At 53.5% G+C, this 27,891-nt stretch overlaps 1 long non-coding RNA gene across 2 annotated transcripts in view; it reads right to left on the bottom strand.

Annotated features, from left to right (window-relative positions):
• Positions 1–9,082: 9,082 nt before the first annotated feature.
• Positions 9,083–27,891, bottom strand: part of LOC112932170 (uncharacterized) — a 35,585-nt gene continuing 16,776 nt past the window's right edge. For both annotated transcript variants that reach the window (XR_011996843.1, XR_011996844.1), the window contains exon 3: positions 9,083–12,520. This is a non-coding gene — a long non-coding RNA (uncharacterized lncRNA). The remainder of the gene's footprint in view (positions 12,521–27,891) is intronic.

Here is a 27,891-nt window from a genome sequence, read left to right as displayed (position 1 = left end):
AACCTGAAATGCATTTTTGCAAAGGGACAACTTTTATTTATGATTCTTTAGAGGAAGGAAATATGAAGATCCAGGCACAGGGAGGGAGGGGGGAGCGGGAAAAAAGCATCTTGAGGATTTAATATAGCTTGGATTAATCAAAGCGCCTGCTTTTAAGCTGTGTGCCCCCACAAAGGAGTGAATTAATGAGCGATTTTATGCAATGAATATATTTTTTTCTTTAATTATCTAGGTATTTCAGATGAGCATGCTTCTTCTGACTTGAATTCTCCAGATACTTCTCTGAAATTTTAGCTTCACTTTGCATGGATAATTACTGCCTCCAGTTGTTCGGAGAGCAAGTCTCGAGGAAGTGGAAACCTCTCTCGCCCCGGACCCTCATGCAAATCAAGTGGGTTGCTCGCCACTCAACCTCAACTATAGCCTGAATCCTTTTGAATGAAGAATCTGTTTTAGAATTATCCTTAGGCCGGTGTCTCCTAGGTTGGTTTGGGGGAGCGGTTGTTGTTTTTTTTTTTTTTGGTTTTTTTTTTTTTTTTTTTTAATAAGAGTGCAGACCCTGGACCCCACCCCAAGAGACTCAGGACCAGCAGGCCTGGGGTGGGCCTGGGAGCCTGTATTTTCAAAGGTCTCCCAGCAGAGGGGCCAAGCCCTCCCCTCCCCCTACTCTCTCTCTCTCTCTCTCTCTCTCACACACACACACACACACACACACACACACACACACAAGACACAGAAGAAAGCCTTTGATGAGGCAGGTTAGCTTCTCCGCTGCGTAGACCCAAGGCTGATCCCAAAGGCTGAAGGTCTATGAGCATCGAGAAGATGGGTGTCCTTTCCCATAGCACTAAGCTCAGCAGCAACGCAGACCCCCAGGAAGAGGGTGGGGGGCCCTGGAGACAAGCTGAGCGCGTGGTCGGTGTCGCCCCATTTGTAGGTTCCATGACTGTCCCAGCCTCCAGGAAAGGGGGGAGGGGATGAGGACGCTGGGCGGTGGAATTCCCAGGCTGGGGCCTAAGCACTCAAGGTCAGTCTTATCTCTGCCTCGCAGCTTGACCCAAAAGGACAGTCAGGTTTTGAGAAACAATAAGTGGGCACCGCCAAGAAGCCTGGAGCTATTGAAAGCCCTGGGCGGCAAATGTCGTTTGGAGGAAGGATTGCCCCTTCCTCTCGTAAAAACAATCCTGGATCTTACCTGAGCATGGGGGCAGGGCAGCAGGGCTCAGGGGCAGGGCCAGAGGGGGCCTCAGAAGCCATGGCCCCCAGGCCACCCAGCCCAACCCCCATGGGCACCTGCCTGTCCTCCCCTGGGTCCCTCCCTGACCAAGCCCTCTTCTGAGGCCAGAGGAGGGGGGAGGGGGTGGTGCCCCACCTGATAGAAAAGTGCTAGATCAGCGGGAAGCCTGGGCCCTTCCGGCCCTCGGCCCTCTCCCCTCGCAGCCAGCACCTCTGGGGTCTGCGGAGTCAGATCCCACCTTCACTCCTTCCCACCTTGACCCGCTTCCGAGGAACAGAGGGAGCCTACTTCTGACGCTGGCATCTCCTCTCCCCAACTCAGAATTTTTGGGAACCAGAAACCTCAAGTTCAGGAAAGTACAAGTGTGGCTTCTTCTTCCGGCCACCCCTCCCTCTGCCACATTTCCATTAGCACCAAAATCATAGCTGCCAGAGCCTCGGCGGCTTCCCGGCTTGGATAATTATTTTCTTCTTATTTCCATTCACATTCACCTGCAAACTTCATTAGACACTGGTGTATAAAACAGTCATGTCTCAGTACACGTGGCCAACCGGGCCCACGTCGTGCCGGGGCCTGCCTCCCAGCCCTCCCTCCCACGCCCTCTCCCCCTCCTGCGGGAACCAGGACGAAGCCATCCTGACCAGGGGCCTGCAGAAGGTGGCCTCCTACCCTCCAGCAAATACCCTTCTGCTGCCTCTCTGCGCCCCCCGCCCCCTCGGCAGGTGTTGATCTGGGTTAAAGCGAGTGGTCTTGGTCTTCCCTTTCCCAAGCTCAAGCCTAAGTCAAAGTTGGACAGAAGGGTTGGCGGGGCTTTCCAGGGGAGAATAACCGCCAGAAAGGTGTGCAAAGGCCCACGCAAGGCGACCGTGCTGTAACCAGCTCCAAATGAGCAGACACTCTGGGCATCTTCAAGGTGAACGGGAGAGCGACGGACCCAGGAAGCACGACCTCCGTGTAGCAGTGACGGCGACACGTGGCCCTCGTCCCACTCTGCTAGAATTCAGGAGAAACCACCCTGTCCCTTCTCCACTGGAGCCCCTCCCCTGGGTCTCTGACATGTAACTCTGCTCCGCGGAGTAAATGGAAAGGTCACTGCAGGTGCCTATTTCTTCTCTTTTCTTGAGCCCATCGAGTCAGAGAGCCCAAGAGACCAGGCCACTGAACGGAAAGTCACTTTGCTGGGGGCGGGGGGCGGGGGGATGCTGCACGGAGCCGCGTGCCCCAAAGTTCAGCCCACCACGTTTCCACGTCTGTGGCTTCTGCGTATCTGCTGGCTTAGCTATTGTGCCATTATTTACTTAACTTTGTTTTGCTCTTGCATTATTTAAATGAATTACTTGGGAGAGATGTTTTACGCTACACCACGGTGAATGGAAAAATCTGTATCACTCGCCACAAATAGGAAATGCACATAAAAACAAGTCCATACTTATCAAACGTGGTAACAGCAACCCTCACCACCTCGCTTAGGGGCCCAGGACTAGGGGGACGAGGGTCCCGGAACACGACTAGAGGGTGTCGGTGGCCGGGTTACAGTGTGGAAGACACCAAAGTATCACCAAAGAGTATTGGCAAAGCAAGAGAATACTGCAGAGTTTGGAAAAATTCTGAGGGCCAGAGAGGGGCCTGGGTGTCCCCAAGGCGACACACTTGCGTGCTTCACAGGAATTCACCATCCCTTCCCTATGGTGTGTTTTTCGTAACAAATTAGCACGGTGTGGGGTTTGTTTGTGTTGGTTTTTCTTTTTTTTTTTTTTTTTTGTAAAGGGAATTTAATTTCATGTATTTATTTCTGAGCACTTATTCCTGGTTCTCAAAAACCAAAACATACAAAAGGGTGTGCGGGGAGGTGTCCCGTGGCCTCCCTCCTCTCTCTCTCTGGCCTCTCCACCCCCCTCCTGGGAGCCAGCCAGACTAGGGACACACTAGGTATATACAAGCCAATGCATACGTGTATATTTTTTCCTTTTTTTATAAACACAGATGGTAGCATACTATAAACATTGTTCCCCACCGTGGCTTCAACAATGTGATGACGCATCTCCTCTCACTATACAATGAGCCTCCGGGTTCTGTTTTTAGCGCTACATGGTAATTCCATCGCAAGGGAGGAATGGGGTTTATTTAAGCAGCCCTCGATGGCAGGCATCTACGTTGTTGCCAGCCTGTTGCTGTTACCAACCACTCGGCAATGAATAAACCTGGGTATTCATCATCCCCGGCCTGGGCAGGGCATCGGAAGGAGAAGTTCCTGGCAGTGCAATTAGCAGGGGCCTTAGAACGTTGTTCGCACGTGTTTGTGATGTTCCTGTCCTCGTGGGACGGAGGGCTCCACCAAGGAGGTCAACGTCTGGGGACAGGAGCTCCAAAGAGCTGGTTTTATTTCCTCCAATTTAAGAACAGGCCTCTCCTAGTCTCCATCTTTGGGAAAAAAATGGAGAATTCCATTGAGCTGCACATACACACACACACACACACACACACACCATTGGGTTCTCCATGAATTACGGATTTTTCAAAAGACAGGAAGGGAGGTGAGATATTGAATTTCCAAACTGGTTTTATCTTACTTAATTGAAAGTTCATCTTGCGCTTCGGATTTTGGCACGGGTGTGCAAAGTGGCCGCGGCAGCCCCTCACCAGGCCCCCTCACGCTTAGGAGGTGGGCTCATGGGCTCCCCAAGAGACGCGGGCTCCTTCTGGGTGCCCCGCTGGCGGGGCTGCTGGAGCACGGCCTGCCCGTGCGGCAGCATTTGCAGGATCACTGGTACCCCAGCCTCAGGCCTCGCCGTGGCCTCGTGGCCGTGGGACGTGTCCCAAAGACGCGGGGGCACCTGGACCTCTGGGTGCCCCCCCTCGTGAGGGGCTCCCCTGGGCCCGGTAGGCACAAAGGGAGACTTTTGAAGGCGGACACTAGAGGCAGTGACTCAGAAATACGGCCACACGTGGGGTTCTGGTTCAGGAGCCCGAACCGCCTCTGGGGGTCCTCACCTTAGAGCACCACGTTAGAGCCCACACCGTGGTTCCACGCAGGTCCCGATCTTGGCGCTCCCGCGTTGGACTGTTTGACCTCAACGAGGAGACACTTTGGGTTGTCACGACTTGGGCGAGGAGGGAACTATTCGTGTTCTGTGGGCGGAGGCCAGAGAGGCTGCTTAGTACCCTACGACGTCCAGGATGCCTCCTGGCAGCGGTGCGTTACCCCACCCCAAATATCAGTAACGCGCGGGTTGGCCCGACCGTGCGACACCATCAAAAATGGTCTGGGGACTCAACGCTGTCTTTGTTTGTTTGTTTTTAATTTTATTTGTTCATGAGAGACACAGAGAGAGGCGGAAACGTAGGCAGAGGGAGAAGCAGGCTCCATGGGGGGAGCCTGATGCGGGACTCGATCCCAGGACCTTGGGATCATGCCCTGGGCCGAAGGCAGACGCTCAACTGCTGAGCCACCCAGGTGTCCCTCAACACTGTCTTTGAAAGGTGGAAGCACCCGGTCCCCTCACCTGAAGGCAGGAAACGTGCTTGATGTCCCCACTCCCCCTTCTCTGTTTCCAGGTCTCTGGCACTTAGACCCTCACTGAGTCCCCCGTCTCCTCAAGTCTAGGCTGCAAACATGTACACATCAGCTCAGAGGGGAAATATATGAGAGAAGCAATATCTTCGTATTCTCAACAATTTTTCTCCTCTGAGCTCAGAGAGCTTTTCCAGGACAATGTTACTTTATATTCCTATAATATAATGCAAGAAGGGATTGCTCTTCTCACTCTCCAGATAGACATATTTCCCAGAGAGCTGTTCCTGACAGCTAGTTAGTGGGAGAACTGGATCAGAATCGATAAGTCCTGAGTACCCCCCTTTTATTTTTTATTTTTACAAAATGAAAACAGTTCTTTTTTTCCTGATTATAAAAATGATACATGCACATTGTTCTTTAAAAAAAAAAATTCAAACAGTACAGAAAAACATAAGAAAAATAAAAAATTACCCAAAACCCTTCAGCAAGAGATATAAACAAATGTAGACGTTTTGGTGCCGATCCTTCCAGCCCTCTCTGCATGCGGGCGTGCATGTACTTTACCCACAACACCCTGCTGGCCGCTCCCGGGTCTCTCCACCTGCCCCTCACATTCTGGGCTCTGCTGCAAGGCCGTCCGGGGCATGGCAGGGTGCTCAGCAGCATCCCAGGCCTCTACCCATTAGATGCTCAGAGCATCTCCCCATCCCTGAACTCTGAGAACCCAAATGTCCCCCCAGAGGGAGGAGGCAAAAAGGACCCTAGTTGAGAAGCCCGGAGATAAACGGAATCATGATTCTACTGCTCTGTTTATACCCAATGTTTGGAGAGAGAGAAGGTGGGGGCGGAAAGAGTAAGGGTTTTGACTGTTGTGTCCCTTGGTATTTAGCATCAGTCGCGGGCAGGGGGCGGGGACCAGCTGTGATGTTTATGAGGTCAGAGCTGCAGGTAGATGACCTGAGGTCTCCAGAAACAGGGACAGGGTGCCTGTGCCGGGAATGACCCCACGGGCCTGTCTGAAGTCCTTGCTTGGGTGGTGTCACCACGTGCCTGGCTCTGTGGCTCTGGTGGCAGGGACCCCAGGGCCGGAGGGAGGCTGGCCCCTCCTCGGGGACGAGGCCGGCTGCAGGGTTTCAGGGTGATTTATTCCAGGCACCGAGGCAAGAGGAGCAGCAAGGGGGCTGGTGCAGACAGCGTCGTGAGGTTCTGTTTGTGGGCTTTGTTTTTTAATTCAATTCTTTTGGAAAACAGATAAGCACACGTCTGCTTCAATCTAGTGTGCTAGGTTTTTTCTTTTCGTGTAAACTTTGGTTTCTTTTGAGCTTTAGATATTAAAAAAAAAAAAGACAAATGTATGAGATCAGTTGGAGGTTTAAGCAAATTGGTTTATTCCATTGCCGGGGGAATTGGGGTGGATGAGTCACAGTCCTCCCGTTGTCAGATTTTTACAAAGTAGCGTATGGTTTCAATGCTGGTGCAAAGCCTCTGGCTCCTTGCTCTCCCCACCCCCACCCCCACCCTTCCCCCACCTCTGCACGCACACCCCTGGGTCTTCCTCAAAATGCAGACTCCAGCACCTGCCCCTCACCCAGCCCAGTGGGACCAGGAGAGCCTGACTGCTTCCTAAAATGATCCCCACTCCCTGAAACATCAGTGCACCCCCCAGCCTCAGGTAACAAGTGCAGTTCTTTCCAGAGCCCACAGGCCCTGCGCAGACCCTGATTTTCTCCCAGGTGGCCCAACCTTCCTTGGGCCCCCCTGCTCCCGTGGTTCCCTCCCACAGGGCCTTTGCACATGCAGTCTGCCCGTGCCAGGTAATGCCTCCCTGTCCTTTGGATCTCGGCCCCACAGAGCATCATCTGGGTCGGGACCAGCCCCCTCTGCTGCACGTCATCGTTGGTGGCAGTTTGACACGTGTTTCTGTGATTATCCAATTAATCTCATTGGGCCATAAGCACCCTGATGGCTGAGGCACAGCTGATGAATATCTGAAGGAAGGAAGGCAAGAAGGGAAGGCGGGAGGGGAGTCCCCTCCATCTTTAGAAGTGTGATTTCCTTTTTTTTTTTGTTTAACCTTCAACATCCCAGTCTTCCATATTCACGTGGCACCTGAGTATCAGCACTCTCTGCCCGCCTCTCCTCCCCTCCTGGGGACCGAGGTGAGCATCTCCCATTAGTGGATTGGGGAGACACATCCATTAAGCACCTGCGACGGCCATCCGCTACCAGCCAGCGCGGGGGAGGAGGAATGACTCAGTGCCTCCCCGGCAGGAGTGACCAAATGGCCCGCTCCAGCCTTCCCGAGGAGCCGTCCTCCGCCCGTAATGGAGAAATTATGTGAGGCGTAATTTATAGTAAAAATCAAATGAACATTAATTCTGGTGAGTCACCCATGCAGAAAGGGCACCCGGCGGCTGTGGACGTGGGCTGCGGTGGAGGACGGCTAAATGTTCAATCAGAGACAGGGGACCGCACCGCACACTGTGGGTCCCAAAGTTTGGGGCGGCGGGTGGGCGCAGCAGCACGGGTCCACCGCACCTCGGGCTCCCGAGCTGGGAGGGCACTTGGCCAACGGCCAGTTAAGCTCCCCTATTTCATAAAGGGGGCCTCCAAGACCGCGGGAGATGCCAACCTGCCGCATGTCCTGCCCAAACCGCCTTCCCCAGCTGTGCCCATTGTGCGTCTTTGGGACCCCCTCTGCACCGGGGGGCTGGCACTCCTCTCTCCTCCCTCTGCCAGCGCCCTTTCCCCGTTCAGGGGCTCCCATCGACCAAGGGGTGACGCCTCCAGGCTTCTCGAAGGAACTTTCCCAAATGCAAGCTGGATTGTCAATGTGTCTAAAATGCTTCAAGTGGTTCATCCCTGCCCTCTCAGTAAAATCCAAGCTGGGGTGGTGGGGGGAGGTTGGGGGAGTCCTGAGGGTCAAGACCACCCCATGCATTCCCCCTCCCCATCACGGGCACACACTTCCCTTCCGCCTGGCGAGCTGGCTACCTCCTCCTCATTCCGTGTCCGTGCCGCCTCCTTCAGGCAGCCCTCCCTGCTTCTCCTGGCCAAGCCCCTGTCATTCACAGGGTCACAGGCTCTGAGCTCTACATGCACAGACCCATGTCCATCTTGTCCTCTTCTGTGTCCCTGCGGCATACGTCATTTCAGACTGCTGTGGGGAGGGATGGGTAGTGGCTGGCCCCAGAGAACTGGGGATGGCCGGGGGGGCACCTCTGCTTCCCTTCCCCTGCCCTTTCCGGACCTCTTCCCAGGAGGAGGATGGTCCTCAAGAAAGCCAAGTTGGGGGGTGCCCCACCACAGCCACCCCAGCCTTGGTCAGGGGACAGGGACCCCGTCACGGCCCTGGCCTGGACCACAGGCATCACAGCTAGCTGTGAAGGAACAGGCCACAGATGGCTCCCATTCACAGGCAGGTGCCAATGCCCAGTACACAGGAACACCTTCATTCTGAGAAGCTGGTATCAGTCCCAATTCACCTGATTACGAGAACATTCTTCCTTTTGAGAAAGTGAAGAGAGTGTCAGTGGAGTTTGGGGAGATACTTTGGGGCAGACAGGGCCCCTGCCCTGGACTTCCTTCCTCCAAGAGTGTGTTCTGGGTTTTCTTCAACTTGTGCAGACCGTGGCCTGCAGCTGGGAAGCCCAGGCCCCACAGACTCGGGGCCATGGGGAGAGCACCTGCCAGGCCCGAAGTGGTCATGGAGGCTCAGGAGTTCCAGCCCAAGGAGGCCTGGGCCTTTCCCGGGAGGTCCTGGTGCACACACGCTGGAGTATTAGAGCTTCCGTAGGGCTTCCGGGCAAGAAACCCCACCCACCCCCCTCCTGTGACCTACCTCCGGCTCAGCACCACCCCTCTGACCTACCCACTGCCCCGCTGGTCCCAGCCAGGGCCCCAGGTGCCTCCCGGGCACCAGCTCTTCTCCCTCACCAGGTATCCGGGCCAACTTCCTCTCTCCTGTCCAGTCACCCCCACATAAGGGACGGTCCTCTCTTGTCTCTCCTTCCTGATGCTGGCTATGCACCTGCTGGTGCCAGCATCCTAGGACATGCAGGGACACCAGTGGGCAGAGTAGAGCAGCGCCCCCATACTGTGCAGCCTGCATTCAGGCAGAAGAGGAACCCCTTACACTGTAAATACACAATGCTGTGAGTCAGGGCACAGAAGAGAGATGAGGATGGGGGGTGACGGGGCATCCAGAGCCCACGTGGGTATGGGAGAGGGTGCGATTTTACCTTAGTTCTCTCTCTGTGGTGCTGACCTGCATCCAGGAAGGCCTGGTGCCTCAGTTTCTATTTCTCATGAGACTGGGCCACACGTGCCTATATTTTTAAAAAAATTTTATTTTAAAATCGTTTTAGATCTATAGAAAAGTTACCAAGAGAGTCCAGAGTTTCTGTGTGCCCAGCACCCAGTTCCTACTATTGTTACATTGCTGGGCTAATTTGCCGCCGTTACTGAGCCAATATTGATACATTATTAACTCAACTCCAGGTGTTACTCAGGTTTCACCAAAAGCCCTTCCCCCCCCCCCTTTTTTTTCTGTCGCAGGATCCATTCCTGGACACATTACATTTTACTGTTAGGTCTCCTCTTGGCTTTGAGTTTCTCGGATTTCCCTTGTGTCTAATGACCTTGACCATCCTGAGGAGTGCTGGTGGATATTTTGTAGGACGTCCTCAGGAGGGACTCTTGGACATGGAGGCTACTCATCACACCCTACCTGGGTCCGTGTTCCCGGCCAACAGTCAATGGGAGATGTGAACCTCGGCCCCGGCTGCTGTGCGGTGCTCCCCTCAGCCAAGGTTCTCCGCTGTGCTCTGGAAGCAAGACCCTGAGCATTGCCCAGACTGAAGGGGTGGGTAGTTGTGTCCCCGCTTCTAAAGGGGCTTTTATATTAATTCTTTGCAATTCTCCATACAAGAGATTTGACTCTCACACGCATTCCTCTATTTATTCAGTTATCTACAACAGTGTAGACTGGATCCTAATCCCGGGCTAGCCTGTGAGTCAAATGGTTCCACTCTGGGTCCCTGGGAGCACTCTCCTATGTGCTCCTATGGCTCCTATGTCCCTTGCCGGGCCCTCATTTTGGTTTTTGAGCACATCCTTACTTTCTGCCATGACGCCGGGTTCAGGCTCATCACAGTCCTCGCCTCAGCCCAGGAAGAAGCTCTTGTAACAAGGAGGCTGGTTCCTTCCACCAGATACTGGCATCGGAGACCAAGTCCGAGGTGAGGCACGGATGCAGCTGCTGGGGTGCCCCTGCTTCCAGGGCTTCCCAGGGCCCCGAGCAGAGCTGCGAAATCCGTCTGTGTGTTGTGCCCCACGATGCCCACTGATCTAGAGCTATTTCTGCAATGTCGGATCAAAGGCCCTCCATCACCAGGACCCGCGGAAGGGCACAGACTTCACATCTCAGCTACCCTGGGACAGGAGGATCGAGTCCAGAGCAAATGGTATGTGAAATCTTTTTTTGTCCTGATTTATTTCTTCCCATCAGGTCAAGGTAAAACTTGGCTAAGTCTCTTAACTGTAGTCTCCCAGTGGGGTGTGGGATCCCTCCCAGGATACCAGGTGATGTCTGGAGATGGGCAGAGGGGCGGCCACTGGCATCTGGTGGGGGCGGAGGCCCAGGGTGTGGCCAGGCACCCACCGTCCCCAGGACGGTCCGCACATGGACAGTGGGCCAGCCTCAAGTATCAGTGATGCGGAAGGTGGGGAAGCCCAGGGCCTGGACACAGGGTGGGGAGCGCAGGGTCCCCAGATTAAACCTGCAGCCTGTCCTCCTGTTCTGCCCGAGTGCAGGTACACAGAACACTAACATGCTACCTAATTCCTAGTTCTCCTGTACAGCCTTCCACTCCCCACGGAGGGAACGCCTCGAAGGGACTCCTGCTTCTCCTGTGCAGCTCGGCGGGGCCGGCGTGCCCACGGCTGAACGGGCGGCAGGGAGGAGGAGGCCACAGTGGGCAGAAGCCACGAGGAAGGAAGGCTGGCCTTGGCAAGGACGGGCATGTGGTCTTCGCTGGGGACAGGAGGAAAAGCTACAGGCGAGAGAAGCAGGTGGCGGTTGGCATTACAGCTGTGCTGGCGGTGGGGAGTGGGTGGGGGTGCCTGGCCCCAGAACCGGACCATTAGGCCCATTACCCACCCCCACCCCCCACCCTGAGACACGGGCTCCAGAGCTGCTGATGCTGAGCCTCCCCTGCAGCTGCACTCTGGGAGCAGAGGCCCTGTCCTTCGTTCTTCTCTCGGCCACTCACAGTGCCCGCGGCCCGAGCGTCCCAAGCACTGTCAGGAAGCCGCCCGGCACTTGGGACACTCCTTCAGTTGCCTTTTTCATGTCCCAAGGATCTGAATTTTTCTGCGCTGTCCATCCAGTTGCCTGCTTCGTTCCAAGTGTGTGACAAAGACAGGCCCTGCCCTCGGGGGTTCAGTCTGCGGGGGGAGCCAGGCATTAGGAAAGTAAGTTCTACGCTACGGTAAGTGCCACGAAGGAAGAGAGCCACCTGTGACCGTGGGAGAGGACGAGGGGCACCTGGGCATCACGCTCCCTGCGGAGCCCCTAGAGCAGCAGCCACGAGCTCCAGGGAACCAGAGAAAAGGCGAGGGAGCCATGGGTGCAAGGCGAGCAGGGAGGGCTCTATGGAGAATGAACAAAGAGAAAGACGTCTACTCTACTCAAGCTCAGGTATTTATTAGGCACCCACTGCACACCTTGGGAGAAGGCCTGGCTGGTGAACATAGTAATCCCCAGGACAGCTCTGGCCCCCAATCCCACAAGCTCTCGGACTAGCATAGGGGCAGCAAACATTACCAGCAAAACGACAGGGATGATGGGGGCTGTGAGAGCTGGGTGGCAGGGGGCTTCCTGCAGGTGGGAAGCCAGGGTGAGAAAGACCCCTCTGGCCCCCAGGAGAGGAAGAGCAGGCCCAGGTGCAGGTCTTCAGGCAACTGTGGGCTGAACAGCGTGTGGAACATTTGGGGGCATTTGGGGGCAATGCTGGTAGTCAAGGCCAAGCTCAGAGGGTGGGCTGTACTGCAGGTAGCCACAGGAGGCTTGGGGCAGAACAACAGTAGGACAGGCGACCGCGTGGGATACTCGCTGGAGTGGGGACAGGCTCCCCATATCCCGCCTCCTGACAGTACAGCCCAGCCAGTGGGCACAGCACTCCTCAGAGCCCTTCAGGAAAGCCTCCACCCAACCCTCTGCATCCAGCACAACAGGATTGGGGGGTGCCCTCCGGAAGAGCCCTTCATCTTCATTATCACCCCTCCTGGCCCGGCCCTGCACGGGGACCTCTGGTGGCCCCAGGTGGACAGACAGCACAGGACACCGGTGGCCCCTCTGCCCCCCAAGGGCTAACGCCACCACGAACCTCATGGACTCCACTCAAATGCGCATCGAAGCCTGCCTTCCGACCGACCGCCCGCTCCCCATCCCAGTTCAAAGGCAGCGCTGTTGACTTTGAAGAAACGGCCTTTGAACGTGGGTTCGCAGGGGCCTTGGCGGCAGGCTCTGAGCACCACGGAGAGGAACTTCATCACGGCTCTGTCTCGGCCTCACGCGCTGACAGCCGGCCTCAGCAGTTCATCTTCTGAAGGCTTCTCCCTGAAGGTTCTGTCGCCACCTTGATTTGAGCAGCGGGTGCGTGCTCACGACGCTGTTCTGTGCGGGGCCCCAGGAGAAGAGTCTATGAACAATGGCCAAACTTGAGTGTTGCCACCACGGCGAACCCCTGCCTCGTTCTGAACAAAAGCTGCAAATCAAAAAGGAGCTGTCAGTTCACTCCTGGGGAAGCAGGAGGCTGGTCCTTCCTGGTGGTGCAAAACCACGGGAGCGCAGCCTGCCCTCCGCCCTCAGCCCACCGTGCGCCCTGCGTCCTGCTCCAGGGCTCACCCCCACCGCCGACTTGGGTGGTTCTAGGCCGATGGCACTGGAGGGTGAGGAGTGTCAACGGGAGCCTGGACGTTCTGCCTAGAACATTCACTGCGGCCGAGAGGAGATAGTGAGAAAATGACGACGGCAACCGGAGCAGGAAGAGGACGTCTGAGTGGGACCTTCTCCTCGGGGGGCAGAAGACCACAGACCTAACAGCCTGGCGCCCCAGACAAGCAGGTAGTGGGGAGACAGGCCCATGGCCACCCCAACCAAGGTCACCGCATTCCACATTTATTATGCAGCAGTACAAAGTGTTTGCTCTGTGGATGTTCCGTTATTAAATTTTTTTTTTTTTTTAACAACAGATGGTCTGGAGTTCCCTGCTTTCACCTGATATGGCTTGGCAGTAAACTGGTACAGTAAATCCTCTCATTTCAGGTGGCTTTGGGTGGTGGGGTTGCCACTGTGAATTAATCAAGCCACCTTACAGAAGCCCGGTGGCGAACCCAAAGTGAGCTCTGACGCGGTGTCTGTAAGGGGCCACCGCCCGGCCTGTGCTCAAAGCTACAAATGACTCAACTCCCAACTGACATTTGCAGAGAACGTGCCTTAGAAACCCTTAAGAATGGCTGGGTTCCGGTAGAAGGCAAAGACCAGTCTTTATCTCCTAAGACCTTGTTCACACAAATCTATGTTTTTAGCTGACCTTTCCTTCAGAGAGCAAATGGTAAACGCCCATGGAGAAGAGTTTGAAGCATTAAGATGTCAAATCAAGGAGGTGGCATTAACAAGGCTCAATGGTGCTGGAGTTTCAAAGGGGACACTGTTGCTGGAGGTTCCAAGGACACCCGAGAGCAAACAGACTTGGGGTAGAAAGAAAGCAGAAAAGGGGAAGGGTTAACAGGATAAACAAAGCCAGACACACACACACACACATGCACACACACCACAACCCCCAAGGTCACATTCCGGGGGCTTTTCTACTTGATCTTTCCTCCAATGGCCAGAAGAGCCATCAGAGCAACTTATATTTACAGGCAATCTCTAGACTATTGTCTCCTGTCAATCTGAGAGAGAAGCAGCAATGGTTTTGGAAACGTGGCCCCTTTTCTGATGAGAGAGAACGATGGTTCACGAAATCAGCCGCGAGCCACATTCTCCAAGGCCTTCCTGTGTGATGATCTTAGATCATCCACCCACAGTTGACTCCAGAGCCTTGGCCAGCCAAGAGCAAAGCACAAGGAGTCAAGATCTCAAGTCAAACCTTCTCTCAAATCTTTCTGGTTGGCAAGAGGAAGGAGACAGAACTTGGCGGGCCTGTTGATCTTTTCAAGCAGGGACAGGGGCTAGGGAACCCAAGAAGACACAAGGCAGTTGAATTCGTGGCATCGTTCACCATCGAATGACTGCGCCGATGGAAACCCATCATCTCTGTACCCAACTGGCATTCCAGACAAGGAAACACATGCAGGTGCCACCACTTATCTGAGACCAATTGGCCAGGTCCAGAGCAGGTCCAAGAGGTCCCCTGGGCCAAGGGGACCATAGGAACCCCCACCCCAGGGACGCTCCTGAGAAAGGGGCAGGGAGAGCAGTCGACATCATCACTGCAGCTGCGCCACCTAGTGGTGAGGGACTGGGGCACTTTGTGGCACGGTCCCAGCCCCTGGGAACATCGATCACCCAAAGAGAGGAAGACGGAGGGCAGGGCTCCAAGCCAACATGGGGCTGTCCAGAAGACCTCTTCACAGTGCACCCACAGTGAGCAATGGTCACCCACACACCCACTTAGTTGACCATTTTCATGGGACGTGAGGCGTGGCTCAGGCACTGACCTCTCAAGGCTCAGTCCTCCCCTACCTGAGAGTGAAAATGGGGAGTCTCTGGAACTCCACATGTACAGGTCCTACTGCTCCTTCCAGAAGTGCAGGTGAGAGGGAAGGCACTGCTGGAAATCGGGTCACCATGCACACACTGGTGTCTGCCCTCAGCCTGCCCACACCCTAATAGTCACATCCCACACCCCAGTCAGTGCTCCAAGGCCACCTTGCCCCAAGGCCATGTCTGCTCCAGGCTGGAAGGAACCAGCTCTGACCATAGGCTGACAAACATTCCAGAAGTAACAGGGACCCTCCTCTACACTGTCCAGACACAGGCCTCAGAGCCAAAGCCTCCTTCAGACTGGACCACGTCAGGAAATCAGACCCCAACTACCCCAGCTCAGCTCTGTTCAAATCAAATTGACCTCTCACCGCTAGCACATCCTTAGGCAAGCACTATGAGCCTCCAAATGCATCCCAAACATGCTCATCATCCCCGCTGACCATCCCCACTGACGGGACCAGCCAGGCCTCCTCTGGACCAGCTGGTCTCCCAGCTGCTCCTCTTGCCTCTGGCAATGCCTCTTCCACACAGTAGCAGAGAGGGCGCTAGAGGTGGTAGATTCAGACCCTGGCCCTGGTCCAGCCCATCCCCTCCCTCTCACCCCTGCAGCCAGCTCTTCCCACCCCAAGCCCTTCCCCTAGTGTGCGACACAAGGGGACACAGGGGCTCCTGACTCAGCCCCAGCACCACCTCAGACTCCTCCCTGGAGCTCCCCCCTCCCATCCCTAAGCAGCGGTTCAGAAGGTGGGCTCCGGAGTTGGAATCCTGACTCCACACTGTCCAGCTGTATGGCCTTGCACAGGCTATCTGACCCAGGTGCCTCAGTTTCCCGGTGAAGTTGCTATGAAGATTGTATGAATTGCTGTATTTCCCTAATGCCTTGGATGTGGGAGGCACCACGAGACATACCCAATAAAGGAGCAAACAAGTCAGGAGCAGGGGCCTTCCCGAGCATGAGGCTGGCTGTGTGCGCGTCTCTCCCACAGAAGAGGTGGTTCTTCAGAAGAGGAGTGGTCTCCCCAGCCCTCACACCGGGGCCGCCCCACGGCTGCCTCGGGCTCTTCCCAGGGGCCTGGATAAACAGGAGGTTCTGCACAGCCACGGGGGTTAACTTGAGGGCCGCCTGCCCCCAGTCAAGGGTCCCAAGAGCCCCCTGAGCACGACCCCCACCCTCCTGCCTTCCTCCTCCGCTCTGGAAGCCACATCCAGGCTCCAGACCCGCTCCGGCCTCCCCAGGCCTCCCCAAGCCCATCCTCGTGGCTGAGCGGCCCAGAGCCGCACGGATGCTGGCACGGCCACAGAAACTGCCCTGACCCTGGGGTGTTCCCACTCAGGTTACCGAGGGGCCACAGGGAGGGAAACCGGAGCCGAGCCGCCTCCAGGGGCCTGCCAGAGGCCCTCGTGAGAGCTCGTTGCCCCCTTCCCAGGCCGGGCCACTCGGCGCTCTCCCACGAGCCCAGGTCTCCCAAGATCAATGTCATGGCAAAGTCAAGGAGGCCCCAGCCAGCAGTTGGGTGGCTAATTCTGACAGCCGTCGCCCCTCCTGAGATAATAATAGGTCCACTTCACTGCACGGAGAGCAAGTGCAAATGCCTACAGAGGCCAGGCCCTGCTCGGAGATGAGTGACGAGGCCAGGTGGCGGCCGGCGCGGTGGCGGTCCTCGGCTCCCCGACAGGGGGCGGCCGCCCCTCGCGACGGCCGCCTGTGGACAGGGCCCCGGGCGGCTAGAGGCTCCCGGGCGTGGGCCAGGAGGTCAACCCTCCAAGCTTTGGTAACATCTCCTACCACCTGAACGCTGGCGGCTTCCATGATGGAGACTTGGGAAAACCGTTGTGTGCGGTCGAAGCACGAGCGGTTTCCAACTCCCTTCCAGAACCGATGTCCTTGCCCCGACGTCAGTGTTTGCCGGCAGTAATAGCGGCCCCCGTTTCGGACTTAGCTCTGGGCGTCAGGGGCTGCTCATCTAGTTTAAGGGCGCAGAGCCTTGGTTCCTTCCTCGTAAACCAGGAGACCGACTGGGCAGGCCATCGAGGCGCCCCCAGGGGCGCGGGGCAGACAGCGGGGGCTGAGGTCGGCGCTCGGTTCTGCGTGACACCAGAACCAGGGACCTCACCCACAAGGCTTGCTCCCTGGGGCCGTTGCTGCGAGCGAGCGAGGGGGCTCAACCCCGCTGACCTCTGGGCTCCACACTTGTCCTTGGCGTTTCCCCACGTTTCCACCCGCCCCCGCCCCCGCCCGCCGGCGCCTACCGCTTACTCAAATGACCCTCCTGCTACCTCTTCACTGAGCTGCACACGCTGGGCTCCTTCCCAGGCACTAATCCTTCCCAGCTCTCCTGACCATATCTAGCCATGGTAGTGCAGTGTCCTCCAAATCCCCCTGCCCCTCCATCCTGCTGCCAACGGAGCTTCCATTTGGCCTGTGACATTTAAAAATATCTGTCCAGCCTTGGCATATAGAACCCAATACCCCCAGCTGTTTAAATACCACTGCCTCATTCGGCCCGCACATGCCCGTGCTTCCAGTAAAAGCGTAAGTTGACCCAGAACATCGGGCCACCCGAACCCTCTATTCCAATCACGCCAATCTTAATTTGGCTCCTCCGTCAAGTGTACCATCCGCTGGAGCCCATTCCTGCCCCTACAAGGAGAAGACAGGCGTGGGCCCGGGGGGCTTTGAGCGGCAGGGCAAGGTGTGGGCCATCTGTGTGCCCAGGACACGGGAGCACATGCCTGGAGCATGGTGTGATGTCCGCCACAGCTGTCCCTGCCCTCCCTGGCTTCCCACCCCACTGGGCCCCATGGCCCTGCTATTAATATAGCGCCAAGAGGCCCAGCAGCTGGCCGTGGCAAAATCTTTCCACACGGACAGTGACAACTGACATCACACTGATTTGGGCTCTGTACGTTCCAAATGTGCATTCTTGGAGAAAGAGCATTGCTGAAATTTGCCTGGTCACTGAAAATGTGTCTATGTTGTTTCGGGAACTGGGAAAACATCTCCAGCGACCGATTTGGGGGCCTTGAAAAAGGGATCCAGAAGATGGGTGGGAGCCCCAGGAGATTCCTGGGGCTCATGGGGATTAGAGTCTACTCCCCTCTCGAGGGTGCCCCAGATCTGTGCAGTGACTAAGTGTCTCATGGAGAGGAGGAGGGAAAAGCAGGGGCAGTTACGTGACTTGCTCTTCTTAACGGAAAGAGGGTGGCTTCAACAGAGCCCAAAAGAGCCCAGAAAGAGCAGAGTGAAATGGTATGATTTCTGGGACATGCCTTAATAAAGCTACCCGAAGGAGTAGGGGTGAAAGAGGGAGCAAGAGCTGATGGGCTAGCACAGCTGTGCTGGGGCCCCAGGGTCTCGTCTCCACCTCTGTGTGCTGGCAAACTTCCCTAACAAGGTTAAACTTCAACATGTGAAAAAAGACTCAACAAAAATTCAACAAAATCTGAACTCACTCAAAAATACTCACAACATACATGTGAAAAAACGAATCAACAAATCACGGAGAACCTCATGTGTGCTAGGAACCCTTCTGGGACACTTCTCAACGTGTACGAAAGAAAGAGAGGTGAGCAGAGAGCCCTGGTGTGCCGGGCAGCAACTGCCCCGCCTGAAAACGACCTCCTTTTGGCCACAGCACAACGGGTCTCCTCCCCAAATGCCCTGGATTTGTTTCAACTGTCCCATTCCAATGACCCATGGAGACAGCCTCAACACATACTTTTTAAAATTTAGTATTTAAAAATACACAACGAGCCAACCCAAGCAAGACACAGCCGGTAACCTCATCTACTAGAACGCCTTTCTCGCCTGCCCTCACCCACCTTCGCCGCCACAGCAACACGGTAACAAATCTCCAGTTTATCATACGCTTTCTGTGAATGTGTTTCTTCTATCATGTATATACTGGCTTAGTTTTGCTGGCTTTTGACCCATATGAAAAGCATATCCTACCACACTTCTGAGGGCGTATTTTTAGGCACAGGCTCTTTTCTGGCATTTTCTGGCATCCAATCAAGAACCAAGTGCATGATGGGAGAAAGACCCACCTCCCCCCACCCAAATCCCCAGAAAAGCCCAGCATGAGAGAAGAGGCCTCAGCTCAAAGGGGGTGTGGGTGGGCCCTGCAAGACGTGCCAGCAGGAAGTAGAGAAGGTGCCTGAGCTCACGCTCCTGTTGTTTGGGACAGAGCTCTGCTGAGGCCAAGGGCACGGGTTAAAGCCTCACTGATAAGCCTGTTTCTTGGCTGCGTCTGCAAACAAAAACATGTGAAGTGACGGCAAATGTCATGGTAAAGGCAGATCAAGACAACTACATCTGTCGATTTATTATTAGAAGGCAAATGTCATGGAAAGAAAATATGCCCCAAGTAATTTAGTCCTGTGCAAACTCAACAGGCTTCAGCTGGTTGGAACCAGAGGCCTTCCCAGCACTCCTCAGCTAAGAGTTGCCTCATTAGATACTGGGGTCAAAATCTAATTTGTCCCCCCTTGATGGTACATATCTGTTGGCGAGGGAGACCAGAATGTGCTGTCACCTGTCATGACATCTTTTCTCGGGTCCAGACAGTACCTCCCGAGGGGGATGAGCAGACTCAGCTCCTCGCCGTCTGCCAGGGAGAAGACAGTGCTGCACTGGACCAACCGAACCTGGTGCCCAGGATGACCCCAACGGGCCAAGGGCCAACGTGGCCCACTCTGAGCTTTGCATTTATCTTCTCACGTATTTAAAAAATTCTTAGCCAGAAGCGAAGCAATAACGGTGTAATTTTCCTTTAAAACTAAATTCATTTACACAGATACAACAAGTTGATTTAAAGAAAACCATTAAGTGCAGCTATCGTGCGGGAATATGGCAAAACTCATCCAGCTGGTATGGAAATAATTGAAGTTTGAGCAAAAATCTCAATTATTTCTAAGGGACTGTAAAATTTTTTCTAACTTGTATAGTGCTTTTGAGCTCTGAGAGTTCTGACCACATTCCATCCACACCACAGGCCAGCCACCTCCAGCCTTCTCTGTCCCATCCGTGTGCATGAGAGGGGAAAGAAGGAGCCCAGAGTCCCTGCCGCTGATGCTGAGCGGAGCCCCTAGGCCGGTGGTCACGCACCAGCTCTCGGGTCAGGAACCCACATGAAAGGTCAAGTTAGTGTTTTCTTTTTCCCAAGTTTGCTCTTTTCCTTCTTTACGTTTCCACGATGACTTCAGAAACACAGATGAGCAAACCTCCCTTTTCACGCTGATAGTTCACCCAATGTAACAGGTGCTCCTAAGAGCAGACCTTTCTCTCTTCAGACAGAAGTCTATTTTAAAACTAGTTGGAAATGGGAAGTTACTCTTTTAAACCTACTAAACATAATATTAATGTCAATCATATTATTTCATTAATTTTGTAGATATATATCTCCCTACAATGTTACATTATGGATAATAAATTAACGTTACTATTGAGGAAAAGCTAGGCAGCCCGTACAACCCGGTCTGCAGGAAAGCCCTACATTACCCCTGTCATCCCAGAAACCCCTCCAGTTAACACGGCCTTCCACACTCAAAAACGTCCCAGCTGGATGACAAATTACACAGTAACCCTGGTTATACACCGTGACTAACTCGTCTAGCCTGCAAAGAGCAGGGCAGGGAGGGGAGTGGGGGACAGGGTCCCCCGATCTCGAAGGCTGGAGAGCATTCTTTCCATTGTGGCCATTCCCAATTTAAACTGCTTAGATGGGGGATTAGGCGGGGAGGCCTACCACGCGGGTTCAAAATGATCAGAAGACCAGAGCGCAGCTCAGAGTTCTTGAGGGATCGCCAGCAAGAACGGTTTGTCAATGCCGCCTCCCCAAAGGCACGCTGCCCTTCACCAGAACTTGAAGAAGCTGAGTGCACAGCCTGTGTCCCGGCCGCCTCTCGGCCAGGTCTCCCCCCACCCCTCTGGGCGGCAGGTCTCTGAAATGTAGTTCACTAAAGTTTCACTCTTCTTCCTGACCGGTCAGAGCCAAGGTCATGCCCCTCAGACCAGGTGGGGGTCTGGGCACAGCACTGGTACCACTGCCCTCCTGGCCAGAGCAACTGGGTGCGGAGAAAGTGAGGGTCAGACACATGCTGCCTGGTAGCCTCGGGCTAAAGGGCCACGGAGGCAAAGCGCTGTGTCTACCTGTGACCTCCCTTAGGACTGACCCTAGAGAACCCTAGTAAATGTGTGCAGAAGTATGTGCCAGGATGGGGCACCAAGTCGAAACAGCAAAAATACACATCAACAGGGAAAACGGCTATTGGCAGTCCTTTACTGGGACCACAGCCGATGGGGCGACGATTAAAAAGAACCACAGAGATCTTATGTGAACCGACGCACGAGGGTCTGCAAGATAACGCTGCCAAATGAAAAGGCTGCAAGGTCACTACTTGTCTTTAAAAAAAAAAAAAAAGACACTTTTTGAGGGCACTCGGAAGGCTCAGTGGGTTAAGCATCTGACACTTGACCTCGGGGTCACAGGTTCGGGGCCTGCACTGGATGTGGGGCCTGGAAGGGTGGAAGGAAGACGTTTTCCATGGAAATAGGTCATTCTGTGTGAAGCTGGTCCCTCGGGGGAACGTGAGGGGTGGGCTACGGAGGCTGCGGCTGGACGAGGGCCACTAAAGCAGACTCTAGGCTTAAGCCTCGGTCAGTATCACCGAATTTATGGAACGTATCTAATCCACGCCCGCCATACGTAACGCAGTGCTGTATTTTTTGCCATAACGGAGAGGAGACGCTGCTAGGACATCACAGCTTTCAGAGTAGGCATCTCACAAAAGGGTCTCTGAGGGAAACGGGTGTGCCTTTCTTATACTACTCCCCCATATCCCAGGGGCTGGCTTCAAATAATAGCTGGCGCTTTGGGCCTTGGCTGGATTTTTGAATAACCAGCAGGAAAAGAGCACTACCGAGTGCTCTTGGCTCTCACCTTGCCCAAGTCGTCCTCGGCTGCCGCGGGGACCCTGCCAGGCCCGAGCAGCGAGGCCACGGTATAGTTCTATTTCGAGCTTCCGAGCCACGTCCAGCCAGCTCTCGACCTGCTCTTTCTCTAACAAGAAGCCAGCAGAATGTCAGTTCTAACGTGATCAAGAAAAGAATGCGAAGCTGCGAATTGTCCGTTTGGATGCTGACAAAAAATAGATCTGCTATCAAGGGGGCTGACATCTGAGCGCGGGGTTCACGTTCCATCCCCCCACAAAGACACTCGGCTCGGGGCGGCGCACGGGGACAGCAGCAGGGCCCAAGAACCCGATCTTTGAGGGCTCCCGCCCCACGTGGAGCTGTAAACTCAACTCCGGGGCCCTGTCATCCCCGGGCTTTCCCACTAGGCTCCCGGCTTTCACCACAGCCCCTCCGTCCAACTATGGAGGATCCTACCCTTTGGCCTAGTGGATTCCTTCTCGCAGGGCATGCAAGGCACCTCTAACTCAACGGGCCGGGGGCAGAATTTGCCCCACAAGGCTCGGCAGGACTTGAGGTCCGCCGACCCCCTGCGCTCCACACCGCCCGCCCCTCCCGTGCTCAGTGGAAGGTAGCCACTATCCCTTCCAGTTCCAGCTGCGTGTCCCCCCTCACACAGCCCACTCCCCGACTCCACGCTGCCGCCAAGCTGTCAGCTGACGTCCCCAACAACGACTCTCGAGGTCACTCTCACTGCCACCAGTTTTGTATTTCTAGAATGACCTTCCCCAGACCCAACTACTCCTACCATCTCTGGCTTGCCTCCAAATTCTACCCCCAGACCCCAGCCAGAGAGAGTTTTGCCACAGACAACTTGATCGTGGCACCTCCCAGCCACCAGGACAAGGGCTTCCCACCGTCCTAAGGGTGGTCGAGACACAAGACCACTTTCTGTTCTGCTGGGCCAAGGAGGCCCCAGCCCCTGGGGCCACCTCCCCGACTCACTTCACTCTTTCCCCCAGGTTCTGCTGACTTTCTGCCAGTTCCCCTCATCCGTCCAGTCCCTTCCAGCAGAGGGCCTGCAAACACGCTATTCCTGCGCTTGGACCCGGGCCACCCCTGCCGCTGCCACATGCTCATCCTTCAGTTCACAGCTCAAGTGTGCACATATCACTTCCCCAGGAAAGTATTGCCTGACATGCCCAGATCTAGGGCAGCTTCCTCTGCTGTACGCTCTGAAAAAAGTTTCTTTTCCAGTGCCCTTAGCTCAGGTTGTAACGAGACTCTCCTTAGCGTGATGATTCATTATTTCCAGATCCCCCGCCGAATAAAGAGGCTGGTTTAGCTCACCAACACATTCCTGGTGCCTAGCACAGTGCATGGCCCACAGCAAGTATTCCATGCACTTCTGTACATCAAACCACCGCTCCTAAGACCTTCATCAGGAAGCCACTATGAGAGAACTGGAAACAAAACCCACCATCACCACCACCACCACCATCACATTCACCACCGTCACCAGCACCACCACCAGCACCAGCATCATCGTCACTACATCATCCCAACCACCACTCACATCACAAACTTCACCACCATCACTGAGAGCTGCCATCAGCCAAACTACTGGTTCAGAGTTCACCTGTTCTAGACCCTTGCTGGGCACTTTCTATTTCTTTCCTCATTTGATGCTCTCCATAACCCTGGAAGGGAGAGTTTTTTGGACCCTTGGAAGACCTTTCCTGCAATGGAGGAGATGGAAGTCCAGACAGGTGATGCCACTGGTCAGCTATGAAGCAGAATATATAAGACGCACATCCGGGTCCATCCGGTTCCAACACTGGCTTCTCACCTCTCACACTTCTCAGCCTTTCTACTGAGTCCCTCTCATTAGATGCCATCTTGCTTCCTCTTAGAAGCCACCCAAATACACTCAGAGAAAGGACATTAAGAGAAAATCCCTTAAAAAAAGAAAAACAGTGAGGTTCCCCCCCTCCCGTTCCCTTGTTTCATAAAGGAATAAGGGCTCTTCTCTGCCATATGCTGTCAGACAGCATGTGGAGGCACCAGGGAAGAGTGAGGAGACTAGAAAAGGATGAAAGAAGACATAAAACATCAATCTAATGAAATGACGTGACTAACCAGAAGAATATAAAAGAATAACCCAAACTTATTTTTAAATAAAAAGAGAAGCCCAGAATTACCAAATATCACAAACTGTACCACTGGTCAAGAGGACAATGAGGTGGAAGTCCCTGATTCAGAGATTTCAGACAACGCTAAAACTTCAAAAGAAATGTGAGATGCCAATCTGGGGCAGCCAATTTATTTTTTTAATATAAGTAAAATCATTTTTAAAAAATGAAATAAAAACATTTTGTGAAGCTCTAAAAAAAAAAAAACCTCTAAAATCTTAAAACAAAAACCTCAAATTACTATCTGTTTGATTCAAAAGGGGGGGACACTGACATACTAATAGGAGGGAAGCTTCTGTAGGCTCCGTGGACAAGAACAGTCCCTGCGGTGCCTGGCTGGCTCAGTTGGTGGAGTTGATCTCGGAGTTATTAAGTTCAAGCCCCACGTTGGGAGTAAAGATCCATTAAAAATAAAATCTTTAAAAAAAAAAAAAAGTCCCTTCTCTGAATAACTTGAGCCTGATGAAAAACCCACCCCATCGTCTTTAATTTTTCACACTTCACCGCGGGTTTGCATTTAGTGACCACTGACGTTGTTCACCTCTCTCTCTTATGTAGGAATCCCTTCGACAAAATCCTCTTCAACCTTCGTTGAGTATTTGCTTGAGCAGGCTGCTGGTTGCCTCATAAACCAACCAATTCTAAAAGTCACAGAATATGAGAAAAATGCACAAAAATCAATACCATTCCTATAAACGCACAATAAACAGCCTGCAAATAAAATGAAAAGAGAGAGCCCATTCATAATAGCAACAAAAGTATCAAGTACTTGGGAAATACATGATATATTTTCACATACCAAACTCTACATATGATAGGTGGACATTATATAATGAAAACACAGATCCTTAATGGGAGAGATAGAAACTCAAGTAAATGAAGAGTGAGATCATACTGGGGCTGAAGGCTAAACGCAGAAAAGATGACTGTATTTCCCAACTTAATTTACAGATTGAATGGAATTCCAGTCAAAAGATCACCAAGGTCATTACAGAACTTGATAAAAATGGTTCTTAAATTCTATAGGAAAATAAGTGCACAAAACTATCAGAGGGTTCTGAGATAGTATCCAATAAGAAGGCATTTGCCCCAGTAGATCTTAAAATATAGTATAAAGTGATGATCATTAAGGCTGTAAATCAATCAGGGTAAAACAATGGAGAAAGACGTTACGATTTAACAAATGCAGCAGGAATAAAGTAGCTATCAATAAACAAAAAATATACAAGCCACCTAATGTCACAATAGTCTGGCCCTGATGTTTTTCAAGACCCTCTTATCTCAAATGTGGAAAGGAAGTTTTAGCTTTAACTAAACATCAGGCAATTTCCAAGTGACAAAGATGAAGTTGTCTGACAGTCTTAAAAAAAAACACCTTTCTGCCTCTTCTGTTTATTTCCCCATGGTCATCTCAAGCCCCGCAGCCTCCTTGCTGGGGTGCTTGTTAATTAGATCCTCTTGTTCCCTGTGAGCACCAGTGTGGGTGAAGGAGACATGGACAGTGGACAGGCAAGAATCTCCCACCGGGGCTCCCTGGCCAGGGCCCATGCCCGGCGTCCCCCAGCAGGCCCCACGCGGCCCAGCTTACCCGCTGGTTGGCTTCCTAATGGCAAGGACTGTCCTCAAGGGCAATTATGATTGAAGTCCGCACTTGCCTCAAAACAAAACAGACCTCTGTGCTTTGGAAAAACAGGAGTCTTCTCTTGCTCTATGAGTGAAGAGCTGGGAGGGAAGTGATGGTGTTTTGTGAGCGTATTTCTAGACCAGCAAAGGGAAAACCCCCAATTTACAATGATGTTTAGCCAAAACCATGAGTGCAAGAGGGAAAAGCCATGGCCAGCCTATTGATGAGTTTTCATTTCCGATTTTGTTCATTTCTGTTGTGTTAGTCTAGTTTCACGATGTTTTCTGTGTCATGCATAGTTCATGTCTGACCGTGGGCCCCGCTGGAACCTGGATGGTCCGGGCATAGGGATGACCCTGTCAATCACCTGGCCCATGTCTCAGGATCCTTATGGATCCTGAGGAGGGAAGGGGTGTGGAGAAAAGACAGGCGAGCCCAGAGCTACCTCCACCGGAAGCAGAGGTGGTCAGGTGAACTGCTGATTACATAGAGATCCATTATCACTGTCCCCCACGTCTGACTGGTCAACAGTGCCCTGCCGCCAAAAGCCACGTGCCCTAACATCTGTGCAGGGTGGGATGCAGCTTCACCAGACTGCCTTTTAGAAAAACAAAGCCCAGCTCAAATAACAAACAAATACCTAGAATCCTCTTTAACTCAGAGCAGCGTTACAGTGAATGCGGCTGATTTCCCCCGTTACCAGGCCGGACTGATTACAGAGCCCAGAGCCATTTGCCTGAAGATAATTGCCCCAATTCCCCACTTCACTTTGCACGTATAGAAACAGTCCCAATCTACCAGAGCCTCAGTGACTAGACATGTAAAATTGGTCTAATCATATTTTGAAGAGCTCGAGCTGAAAGGGTTTCTGTGAGCATGAGCCTGAACCATGACACCAGGCAGAGTTTCTCCCCTCTGGGTGCGTTGCTCGTTTGCTCACTCCCCCACCAAATCTGAAGGGGTGAGTCACTTTCTCAGCAGATGAGAGAAAAACAACTTTGAGGCTCTCTGTCAGTGCTGGTGGCTGAAGGTAAAGGCTGGATGCCCAGGAGAGCTGGACACGAGCTAAAAGCACAAGCCAGAGGACATTCCTGATAGCAGAGCCCTCTGCGATCAGCAGCCCACCTCCAGGAGGAAGATGGTGTGCAGGGCAGCGGGGACATCAGACACTAGAATCACAGGGGCTGTGGGCATCTTGGGACACCAGTGTCTCAGCGGGCCATGGGAAAGAACCAGGCAAGCTCAAGTGTAAGTTGAAGGCAGGCAGATGGAGAGAACCTAGTCCTAATTTCTGTAGGACAAGGCCAGGCAAATGGCCAGAGTCCAGGCTGTCAACCAGGGACCACATGAAAGCTGACAGCTAGAGCAGAAGCAGAGAAAAGGAGGCACCATGCCCAAGGAGGACCTGTGTGCCCAAGTGTATGCTTTGCCTAAATAAGGGAGCTACCAGACACTTCCTGTTGGATTAGGAGCCTAGAAAGTGCTCCACCTGTGGCAGAGGTGGGTACGTAGGTAGGCAGGTAGGTGAGTGGGTGCTGGATGGATGGGAGAACACTGGTAGAACCCAAACCCAAGGGAAAGAAAGGCCATTCTCAAGAAGACAACTCCCAGCAGCTCTGTCCACAGGGCACAAATAGAGTATTATAATCCCAACAGTGGCCTGGACAGCATCCGGCCATGTCAAATAGGTGATTATTTCACCCTATCATTTGCTTTTAGCTCGAGATGGCATTCCCCCAAAATCACAGAACCAGGAGTTTGGGGCTGTCACTATTTCTACTGGTGAGAGCCAACCCGGATCAGTGCAGTCTGAGTAACAGCAAAATAACGCCCCAGAGAATTGAGCCAAATGCTCTTGTACTGTACCCAGACCTGGGGGCAGGTGGGACGTACAGTGCCAAATTCTCAGTAGGGCTGAGGCTTTCTGGCTGATTGCCACAGTCAGGGGTGGGGAATACTTCAAGCTCCCTGAATTCATTTCTACCCAAAAGAAAGTTTGAAAAGCTCTCCATCTCGAAAAATAGTCCTTTTCAATGATTGTCCAAAAAATACATTCAAGGGTGATTATACCCACTCACCTGGCGGAGCAGAACCAGTCTTTTATCTCGTGTCTCATCTTGGAAACTGTGTTGGTGTCTAGGGGAACCCATGACAATAGTCTGTCAAGCCTTTTGAGAACTCATGGGATTCCTCTCGGTCTCTCTGAGAGACCAGCACAGCGATCTTCTCACCACAGAACTTTTAAAAAAATCTAAAAAGTCAGGCGGGGGGGGGGGGGGGGGGGGGGGGGGGGACGACAACAACAACAACAACACCACATCTTTTTCCAGAAATCTCCCCCCACAGATGAACTTCCCCTGACTGTATCAGCACTTCCCCAATACTGTAGGGTTCACTATTTGGCACTGGTTGGCAGCCCACTTTGTAGAATTTGGGGCACCTCGCACTGACATGCATGTTGGAGGGGGAGCTGCAGTTCATTCTGTTACTGCCATCCCCCCACAGCGCCTGCGACAGCGTCCTGCTCACACAAGTGACTCAACTCCTGATCGCTAAACAGCCAATTTCATTCCTAATTTCCGAGACAGCTCTGGGAGGGGAGGCAAAGGACCGACAGAATTAATAGACAGGGGATC

Source organism: Vulpes vulpes, chromosome 14, assembly GCF_048418805.1.
Source record: "Vulpes vulpes isolate BD-2025 chromosome 14, VulVul3, whole genome shotgun sequence".
Classification (NCBI taxonomy): Eukaryota; Metazoa; Chordata; class Mammalia; order Carnivora; family Canidae; genus Vulpes; species Vulpes vulpes.
Note: the sequence above shows the minus strand (reverse complement) of the source record. Positions and strands in the feature narration are given on the sequence as shown.